We start from the raw sequence: 8229 nt of genomic DNA, 5'->3' as shown, positions 1-8229 counted from the left end.
GCAGAGTCCTGGGATCGAGCCCTGCATCGGGCTCTCTGCTCCATGGGGAGCCTGCTTTCCCTTCTCTCTGCCTCCCTGTGATCTCTGTCTCTCTGTCAAATAAATCTAAAATAAATAAATAAATAAAATCTTTAAAAAAGAAATAGACTTCTTTGATCAATTCCCTTGTCTGTTACACCTCCCCTCCTCTGCCCCCACCCAAACCCTAACCACCTACCTTGGGCTTCTGCTTCCATACCAGCTGGCCACCCCAGCTCCCTGCAAAAACCCCTTGGGCGCTCCCCACTATGCTGAGCCCTCTCCAACCCACTAAGGTCAAGACACCCCATTCTGGGCCATTGTTCCTGCATAAACTGACCTTGTCTGCTCCACCCAAGGGCCTTAGAACTACTTGTTCAAAAAAAGAAACAAAAGAAGAAAGAAGACTGTTTGATTCCATTCCCCCGTGTTTAAATGCATCAGTTTTCTTTCTTTCTTTCTTTCTTTTTTAAGATTTTATTTATTTATATGACAGACCGAGATCACACGTAGGCAGAGAGGCAGGCAGAGAGAGGAGGAAGCAGGCTCCCTGCTGAGCAGAGAACAGATGCGGGACTCTCTCCCAGGACCCTGGGATCATGACCTGAGCCAAAGGCAGAGGCTTTAACCCACTGAGCCACCCAGGTGCCCCTAAATGCATCAGTTTTCTTTTATGGCTTCATAATTCAGGATTATGAGTCACAGTGTAAAGGCTTTCTTCATACTCAAGTTAGAAAGGAACTTCCCAACGTTTGCTTCCCTTTCTTTCATGGTTGCGTGTTTAACATTGAAATCTTTGAGTCATTTGGAGTCTATTCAGTGAACTGTTTTTTCCATTCCTTCCTTCTATCGGGTTGATAGGGTTTTCTTTGTTCCTTTAAAAATATATATATTTTATTTACTTATTTGAGAGAGAGACACCAGAGGTCGCCAGAGAGAGCATGAGGAGAGAGAGAAGCAGTAGTGGGGAGCCTGCCACGGGGCTCGAGCCCATGACCCTGAGACCATGACCTGAGCCAAAATCAAGCGTCCAATGCTTAACTGCCTGAGCCACCCAGGAGCCCCGGTCCCTGTAGTAGGTAAAACAATGTTACCCACTGAGGCAGATAAATCCTGAAATATCCACAGATGAAGCAACCGAGTTTTATTTCTCATTCTGGTAAAGTGAGTACACAAAGTGGCCAGGGATTGTCCTGGGGACCGAACCCACACTCCAAGATCACGAGTCTCGGGCTGCACCGACTAAGCCAGCCAGGCGTCCTTCAGGGCTGTGAATTAATACAACCAGTGCAGAATGGCCAGTCTGATCAATATGTTTCATCAGCTTTTTTCATAAAAGCTCCAAACTGGAGCTTACCCTGTGATCCTGGGATTTATAGTAAGAAATATATACGTTGGTCTTCATTCCTTCCGAAGCATTTAGAGTTTCCTAAGTGCTTTAGGGTGATCAAGGTCTCTTGCTATTCCTTTTTTATTTTTTAAGGATCTTATTTATTTATTTGCCAGAGAGAGAGAGAGCACAAGCACGGGGAGCAGCAGCAGAGAGAGAGAAGCAGGGTCCCCGCTGAGCAAGGAGCCCGATGCAGGACTCGATCCCAATACCCTGGAATCATAACCTGAACTAAATGCAGACACTTAAGCACCAAGCCTCCTGGTGTTCCTAACAAACCCTTTTCAACCACCTTTGAGTTTAAACACTGACTTTGGAGAGCATCTAAGTGTGGGGACTGGTTGTCTAACCAATCCTGTGGCTAGGGGCTTAAAAGTTTCAGTCCCACTCCCCCACCCACACCCCCAGACCACAGGGAAGGGGAGAGCAATTGGAGGTTGAGTTCATCACCAATGGTCAGTGATTTAATCAGTCGTGTCTGTGTACTGAAGTGGCCTTAAAAGCCAACAGGGTGGGATTCAGGGAGCTCCCAGGTGGATGAGCTGCTGGAAATTTGGGGACAGTGGCACTGCTGGAGAGAACGTGGCAGCTGCGTGCCCTTTCCCCAGGCCTCATCTGGCCTATCCTGGGTTATATCCTTTTATAATAAACCGGTCATCTAGTAAGGGACGTTTCTCTGGGTTCTGTGAACCACTCTAGCAAATCAGTCCAACCCAAGGAAGGGATTGTGGGAAGCCCTGATCAGTAGCTCGGGGGTCAGAAACTGTCATTGGAGCTGGGGTCTGAAGTAGGGGCACTACCAGCAGGCTTGCAGGACCCAATTCTTACCCTGTAGGATAGTGTTAAGGGAAAGAAGTCCTGTTTTTTGTTTTGTCTTGCTAGATTTTATTTTTTATTTATTTTTTTAAAAAGATTTTATTTATTTATTTGACAGACAGAGATTACAAGTAGGCAGAGAGGCAGAGAGGGAGGGGGAAGCAGGCTTCCTGCTGAGCAGAGAGCCCGAGGTGGGGCTTGATCCCAGGACCCCGAGCTCATGACCTGAGCTGAAGGCAGAGGCTTAACCCACTGAGCCACGCATGTGCCTCGGGAATCGTTGTTAATTTCAGGAATCGTTGTTAATTTCATTATGTGTGGCCAAGTGATTTATAGTAGAGAAAAAACGGCTTCATTGTTGGAAGACACAAAGTGAAGGGGGGAGGGGTGAAGATGTCTGAACCGAACTGGAAGAACTCCAAGGAATCTGGGTGGTTCAGTCGGTTAAGGGCCCTTACACTTGATTTCTGCTGGGGTCCTGCTTTCAGGGTCATGGAATCCATCCCCCAGTAAGGCTCCCTCAGCAGGGAGGAAGCTCTCCTCCCTCTGCTCCTCCCCGCTCCCTTCACCTTGTGCTCCTGCGCGCTCTTTCTCGCTATAAAATAAATAAATGAATACTTGAATAAATAGATACAATCTTCTAAAAAATAAAAAATTTGGGTTGCCTGGGTGGCTCAGTCGGTTAAACGTCTGCCTTGGGCTCCAGCGGAGAACCCAGAGTCGTGGGATCGAGTCCCACTTCCGGCTCCCTGCTCATCGGGGAGCCTGCCTCCCCCTCTGCCTGCTGCCTCCTCCCCACTGGTCGTGCTCTGTCTCCCCCTTTCAAATAAATGCATAAAATCTTTTAAAAAAGGAAGTGGATTGGTTGTGGCAAGGGCCCCTTCCTTTAGGGGACAGCAGGGGGCCTCAGGAGGGCTGATGAGGGGATTTGCAAATAGTGTAAGATGCCATTCCTGAAAGGGGCTGAACCCTTACCTAGATTGGGTATCAGTCTCTGGTGACGTGGGGCTGGCCTTTGCACTAGTTACTCCCTGTTGGACCTCATGTCTCTTTTCAAACAGTTTCGTGTTTGGTTTTTAACAATCTAGGGACAGCTCTCTCCAGCTACCAGCCCTAGCGTGACCAGGTAGCCATAGGGGCAGTGTGCGACATCAAGGCGGCCGGACCCCAGGCTCCTTCCGGCAGTGACACCTGGGCCGAGACTTGTGGCCACTGGGACGCTGCCAGCCTCTTTTTCGGCTTTGAGGGTGGGCCCCATTCTGGTCACTGAGGTGTGGGAGGTACGTCTTGGGAATCTCGGTGTTGAATTGCCCCCAGATAGGCAAGGGCATTGCCAAGAAACCGACCAACGTCCCTGGATGGTTGAGCTGCTGATTTAACAGAGCCAGGACCTATGTTCTTGCCTCCTTCTCTTTACCGTTATTCTGCATGACTTTTCATGCCATGAAAGATCAGAAAAGATGCAAAAGGGGTGCGTGGGTGGATGGGGCCTCAGTGTGTGAAGCACTGGACTCCTGATCTCCACTGTGATGAAGTCCCAGAACCTAAGTCAGGTTCGGTGGGGTGAGGAGGTTCGGAGCCGACGACTAAAGAAAGAATTCTTAAGACGTCATTGGTGCAAAATGGTGGTTTATTTTATTTTTTTTTTTAAAGATTTTATTTATTTATTTGACAGAGAGAAATCACATGTAGATGGAGAGGCAGGCAGAGAGAGAGAGAGGGAAGCAGGCTCTCCGCTGAGCAGAGAGCCCGATGCGGGACTCGATCCCAGGACCCTGAGATCATGACCTGAGCCGAAGGCAGCGGCTTAACCCACTGAGCCACCCAGGCGCCCCAAAATGGTGGTTTATTAAAGCACGGGGACAGGACCCGTGGGCAGGAAGAGCTGCTGCCCCGGGTTGTGAGGGTTGGCATGTTATATACCCCACGGTTGGGGGGAGGTGGTGAAGGAACAGGAGATTTCGACAGAGTTCTCACATGCTAGGGAGGGCCTACAAGGTGCCGGGGGGGGGCGGGGGGGGGAGACCTTGCCCTTATGGCCCTTATGGCTTGATCAATGTCGTCCTTAAGTCAGGCATTAACATCAAGATAATTGGGAGATTCTTGGTGGGGCATTATGATCCGGCTATCATTTACATTCCCTTCTACCTCAGTCTCCAGTTTATGGTGGGAGGGGGACATTAGGGCTTCAGTTATTTGCCTCTGGAAATTTGTGCTATTGATAAGGTAACCTCCCTGTTTAGGTCGCTAGGACATCTTGTAGGGCAAGGGAGATTCCTGTTCTGCAGGATTGCGATCCCTGCAAGTTAACTATTTATCGTTTTATGGCGATCAGGGGTGCCTGAGGAATGCTACACATATGGAGGGGAGCGGGTGAAGAGGGGGTGCAAGGCGCCAGCTTTTGCTTTGTCCTCAGCCAGCCTCCTGCTCCCTCATCAACTAGGGTCCCGATCTCAGAGTTGCAGGATTGGGCCCCGTATCGGGCGCCAGCCTCAAAGAGGAGTCTGCTCAGAAATTCTCTCTCTCCCTCTCCGTTCCCCCACCGCTTTCACGTGCTCTCTCTCCAAAATAAATAAATCTTTTTAAAAAAGAAGGGAAGAAAGAGAAGACGTAGGACGTTCCCCACCTAGGAAGAGTGTAAGCAGCCAGGTGGAGAACGGAAATGTGGGATCTCAGATTGGATCTAGATCACCGGTTGGTTGTAGCCGGATATAACCCAGGAACGGGCAGACGATAAGACGCCGAGGACCAGGCCTAGGGAAGGGCAAAGAGCTTCCAAGGCCTCCCCAGGTACCTGTCCCCCCAAAATAAGTCCTGTAATTAAGAAGCTGCAACAGGAGCAGATCTGTTGCTTATTTTAACATTTAACCAAATCTCGCATGAGCTTGCTAAGTGCCAAGCATCGCTCATGGACTTTTTGGTCCTGAGACCTCTTGACCTTCCTCAAAAGCCATGAGGACCACTCCCCCACCCCCACCTCAACCAAGGGGCCTTAATGTGGGTCACATCTACCCATATTTACAGAATTAGAAATCGCAACGATTAGCCAAATAGGTATTCATTAATTCATTTTAAAAATAACAATCCTTAACTAATGTTTACTTCGCAGGGACTCAGTCTCTATTGGAGGGCTTCTGGTTTTGTTAACCTCATAATAATGGCTATTTACACTGTCCTTTCCCTTCAGATGCAAATCTATGATAAAAATCTGGCTTACGAGGGCTCCTGGGTGGCTCAGTGGGTTGGGGCCTCGGCCTTCGGCTCAGGTCATGATCCCAGGGTCCTGGGATCAAGCCCCGCATCAGGCTCTCTGCTCCGTGGGGAGCCTCCTTCCCCTGCTCTCTCTGGCTGACTCTCTGCCTGCTCATGATCTCTGTCAAATAAATAAATAAAATATTTTAAAAAAATAAAAATAAAATCTGGCCTACCCTTTTGGGGCCCAGTTACTGCCCAGGAATTCAACTGGCTACCAGAGTCAGGGATTCTCCTTGGGTATAATTAGCTCTGGCCATTGGGACAAGTAGCAAAGAAGCAAAGAATCTTTGACTGCAGGTCACAAAGCAAAACAAAACAAAAACCCTACAAAATACAAAAAAACCCAAAAGCAAATCACAATCTGACAGAAGTGGCTTAAACCAGTTTTTTTTGTTTGTTTGTTTTGTTTTGTTGGGGTTTTTTTTGACACAGAGAGATCACAAGTAGGCAAAGAGGCAGGCAGAGAAAGAGGAAGGGAAGCAGGCTCCCTGCTGAGCAGAGAGCCCTCCACGGGGCTCCATCCCAGCATCATGGGATCATGACCTGAACCGAAGGCAGAGGCTTCAACCCACTGAGCAGCCCAGACGCCCTTAAACCCGTTTTTGTTTAATTTTTACTTTTTAAAAAAGATTTTATTTATTTATTTGACAGACAGAGATCACAAGTAGGCAGAGAGGCAGGCAGAGAGAGAGGAGGAAGCAGGCTCCCCACAGAGCAGAGAGCCCGATGCGGGGCTCGATCCCAGGACCCTGGGATCATGACCTGAGCCAAAGGCAGAGGCTTTAACCCACTGAGCCACCCAGGCGCCCCTTGACTTTTTTTTTTTCTAGAAATCAGGTGGGTTTTTTTTTTTTTTAAAGGTTTATTTATTTATTTGTCAGAGAGAGTGGGTGAGAGCAAGCACAGAGGGAGCGGCAGGCAGAAGTCAGGGAGCCTGGGATCTTGACCTGAGCCGAAGGCAGACCCTTAACCAACTGAGCCACCCAGGCATCCCTAGAAATCAGGCTTAATGGCTGGAGAACCTGACATCTGTGTGTTTGGCAGTCAGTGTGTGGACAGTGTCACTCTTGGGTGTGAAATGGCTGCGGCCACTCCAAGCATCACAATTCCAGATTATCGCAGCCAAAGGGAGGGAAGAAAAGAAAACGTTGTCTTCTTTCAGAATTTCTTTTATGGAGGGAAGAAAGCTTTCCCAGAGGCAACCACACAAATATCCCCATAGTGTGCATGACCTTCTCTTGAGCAATCACTGACAAAAGGAGATAAGAGGGGATGACAATGGTGATCCACTAATTGGAATTTTGTCCCAGAGCTGATAACTAACTGCTGGACAGACTGTGTCTGTCCTAGTCCCACGTGGGTCACAAAGGGAGTCAGGTTATCTACCAAGCAGATAACGGAGGCACGTGTGTCTCTACACCTGCAATCGAATGGATATGCCTGCGAATGTGGGATGCAAAGGCAAAAGAGACATTCAATTTCCTTATCACTTACAGCCCATTGACAAGTCCTTGAAACAGGAAGCATGACATTCCTCTAGAAACTCAGCTGCCTCCATGTTAATACGTTGCTAAGTGCAAAAGGCCGAATTACCTTAACATTATCCATCCAGAACCCCCAGGGTCCTGTCAATCCATTTTAACATAAAAATTTCTTTGGGGAATGCCTGGGTGGCTCAATTGGTTAAGCCGCTGCCTTCAGCTCAGGTCATGATCCTGGGATCCTGGGATCCTGGGATCGAGTCCCGCATCGGGCTTCTTGCTCGGCAGGGAGCCTGCTTCCTCCTCTCTCTCTGCCTGCCTTTCTGCCTGCTTGTGTGTACTCTCTCTCTCTGACAGAATCAAACAAAATCTTTAAAAAAAAAATTTTTTTCTTTGGAAACTTCTCTTATCTCTACCTGCCCCTCCCCCAAGATGTATGTTGACTGTCATCCCCCAAGCATAGGACCCACTGATATACATCCAAAGGGTCTCATGACAGAGGTTTTATTAGACAGTAATAAATGATCTTCTCCTAACAATAGTTAGCCCCCTCAGGTTCTTGGAAACCTTGCTTCCAAAATTTCTTAGAGACTTACATCATCCCTAACCCCCTCCCAATTTGGAAGTATATAACAGGCCACTCCTCATGACCCCAGTACAGCTTTCTGCCCACAGATCCTATCCCCATGCTGAAGTAAAATCAGCTTTTGCACCAAAGATATCTCTAGAATTCTTCCTTGGTTGTCGGCTCTGAACCCCAACATTTTCCTACATTAGCCCAGTCCTAAGGTCTGGCTCTTTCTATAGCTACACATGACCATTATTAAAGTATGTGTGTGGGGGCGTGTGGGTGGCTCAGTGCCTTTGGCTCAGGTCATGATCCCAGGGTCCTGGGATGGAGCCCCACATGGGGAAATCTCTGCTCAGCAGGGAGCCTGCTTCCTCCTCCTCTCTCTCTCTGCCTGCCTTTCTGCCTACTTGTGATCTCTGTCAAATAAATAAAATCTTTAAAAAAGAAAAAAACAAAGTGTATGTGTGAAAGAGCCAAGGTTGGGACACAAGGCATGCTACAGGGAGGGAACGGGGACTAGGTTTTACAACCTAGATGTTCACTCTCAGCCAAGGGTAAAGCATCCTGCCCCACTGCTCACCCACCAGGGCCTACTATCTGCAGTATTGGCCGTGGGTGCTGGGACAACCTGGGAAAAGAGTGAGCAGAGGCAGCTTTGGGTGGACAAATACCCTTTGGGGGCCTGACTGACTGCAGAG

This window comes from Mustela putorius, unplaced genomic scaffold (assembly GCF_011764305.1).
Source record: "Mustela putorius furo isolate JIRA1106 unplaced genomic scaffold, ASM1176430v1.1 tig00000196_pilon_pilon_pilon, whole genome shotgun sequence".
Lineage (NCBI taxonomy): Eukaryota > Metazoa > Chordata > Mammalia > Carnivora > Mustelidae > Mustela > Mustela putorius.
This window is presented reverse-complemented; position numbering follows the sequence as displayed.